General features: G+C 49.3%; 1 non-coding gene across 1 annotated transcript; it reads left to right on the top strand.

The window, feature by feature from the left end:
• Positions 1–290: 290 nt before the first annotated feature.
• On the top strand, positions 291–397 carry LOC133061100 (U6 spliceosomal RNA). The gene has a single exon (XR_009693930.1). It is a non-coding gene; the product is annotated as a U6 spliceosomal RNA (small nuclear RNA).
• The last annotated feature ends 2,328 nt before the right edge of the window (positions 398–2,725 follow it).

The following is a 2,725-nucleotide window of genomic DNA, read 5'->3' on the forward strand; positions in this document are numbered from 1 at the left end:
CTACTTGTATTTTCATGGCTCCTCCATCTCACCTTCTCACCTCTGCCTGGGCACCTGCTGGACCTCCCCTCCTTCTGGCCTCCCAGAGTCCATCCAGCCAGCCATCAGGATGAAGCCCCTTCTCAACCCACCCCCAGGTTGTTGGGCTCATGACGGCCTGCGGCACTTGTCTGCCCCCACCGCAGCATCTTGCCTGGCCTCTCTGCCTCGTTGGTAGGTTTTATGATTGTTTTGAGGGGCACCATAGCTCAGGGAGAGGAGGACTAATTTGCTTTAGAACCAGATAGACCGTGCTCACTTCGGCAGCACATATACTAAAATTGGAACAATACAGAGAAGATTAGCATGGCCCCTGCACAAGGATGACACGCAAATTCGTGAAGCGTTCCATATTATTAAAAAAAAAAAAAAATAGAACCAGATAGACCTGTGTTCAAGTCCTGCCCTGGAGTCTAAGTTAAATAACCTCAGTGAGCCACTGAGCTGTGCTGAGTGACAAACTCATGGTGGGAAAGCAGTCTCGAACGCGATGAACTCCAGGTGAGGTCAAGGTCAGCACAGGTTCTTGAAGAGGCAATTCTAGCATCAGATGGACAACACTGGGCAGCATGTGGAAGCCCACAGAGGGTGGACTTGCCAGGCAGTGGAAGCTTAGTCGTCTAGAGTGGAGGTTTTGGAGACCAGACTTCCTGACTTTGAATGCCAGCAAATCCATTTACTGCTGGGTGACTGGGGGGTCAGTTAGTTTTCCTTTCTGAGCCTCAGTTTTATCATCTGTGAATGGAGATGACCATTCACCATAGTGAATGCGGGCATTTAGAGCAGTAACAGAAGTCAACAGGTGATAGCAGTCAGGGAGAGTACCGGGCTCAGATTCAGGCTCTCCCACTTCCTGGCTGTACATTGTTGAGTAAGTAACTCAACCCTCCTGAAACCTCACCCCACAGTGCTGCTGCTGGGGGAGGATTGAAGTCCCCCATGTGAAACAACCCCCGCAAGGGCTCAGTCCAGGTGCAGAACTGAAACAAGACATTGAGATCTGCCCAGACAGATCCTGCCAGCCTCCCAGGGCCTGAGGAGCCAGCAGGAGGCAAAGCATTTGCTAGAAGAGAGATGGTTGGTTATTCTAGAAAAGACATGGAAGAAAGACAAATAAATCACAGTCTCCCCTCCAACTTTGTAAATATCATTGAATAGAGGTGGGGATCACTTCAGGGCTGCAGATACACTGATGATAGGGTCTCTTGGTGTGATCTGGGCTGCACGTACCACCAGTTCTGAGTCTGCCCACCCCTGGAAGGTCAGGCATGAGAAGTGTGGCTAGTGAGTGAGAGGCATGTGGATCAAGCTGCAGCTTCAAGCTAGACACTGGGAGGGCCATCCTTTCTATGGCAATTTGCTAATATCACTTGCTATATTTATGTACTCCAGAAATCTAGAGACTGTTCTTGCTCTAATAATAAATAGGATTTTCTGAGAGCTTGTGGTGGGCCAGACCTGGATCTAAGCACCTTCACTCATTGGCTCCTGAGATTCTCACAGTATCCCTGAGATAGCTGCTTTTATTATCATTCCCATTTTACAGATGAGGAAACTAAGGTTCAGAGGATAAAACTGGGTCAAGATCACAGCTAACATCTGGCAGAGCAGAGAGTCAAACCCAGGCCTGGTTCCAGAAGCTCTCCAGTCCTGGCTCTCCTAACCACTATATTATACTCCCTTTCTCACTCTCTTTATTCACCCAACCATCCATCAATTCACCCAGTCATTCATCCATCCATCCACTCATCCTTCCATCCATTTATACTTTTATCCATTCATCATTCATTCCTTGGCCATTACAGGCCCCTGCTTGGTGCCAGGCATTGTGTCACCCTGGGTGCAAAAGGAGGCCCGGGCGTTGCTATGGGCTATTGGCAGAGATGTCCATGCTACCTTTGCAGGTGAGCTACACCCATTATTTGGTACCTGCTGGATGTTTCTCCTCCTCTCTCTCTCCTTGGTCTATGTTCCTGAGATGGCTCAGAGAGGCCTCCCATACCTCCCAAATCTTTCCTCCTTCACTAGTTCCATAACAACCCGTGTCATGCACATGTGAGACCCTCAACCCGTCCTCTGGAGGCTGGGGCATGCCTGGGGAATGGTGCACATACATGCTACAGCCATGGATGTAGCTACAACTACTGCTTCCAGGAGAGAGCGACATCCACATCTCACTCCTTCGTTCTGAGAATCCAAGGAAGCACGAAGCCAGGTGAGCACTTTGTAAACTGTGCAGTGTGAGCATCCACCCCTCCGGATCCTGCTGAGTAAAGTCTTGGCATTTTTTTTCCTCATCGCCCAGTATTCTGAAGGCTGCTTCCTATGGAAGCCAGAAGCACAGAAAATCTATTCAGTGCTTCTGCTGCTTAGTTGATCCTTGTGGAGCAGGGAAAAGGAGGATGGCCCACTGAGGGATGTCACAGACAGAGTGACCTCCTCACTTCATCATTCAGTTCTCTGAGCCACAAACCTCCTGGCTCTGCAGGGATCATTTGCTTCAAATACTACAGTGGTCAAAATATCTGTCATCCTTGCCCCATAGGGCAACAATTCAGTGAGACCTCAACTCACAGATCTGCCCTCTTGAGTCTAAAATCAGGCTGTGGTTCGTTAAGCAACTCGGGACTTCCCTGTAGAAAAGCGAGGAGGTACAGTAGTCAGCACTGAGTGCTGGGTATACTGA

Source organism: Dama dama, chromosome 8, assembly GCF_033118175.1.
Source record: "Dama dama isolate Ldn47 chromosome 8, ASM3311817v1, whole genome shotgun sequence".
Taxonomy (NCBI): Eukaryota; Metazoa; Chordata; class Mammalia; order Artiodactyla; family Cervidae; genus Dama; species Dama dama.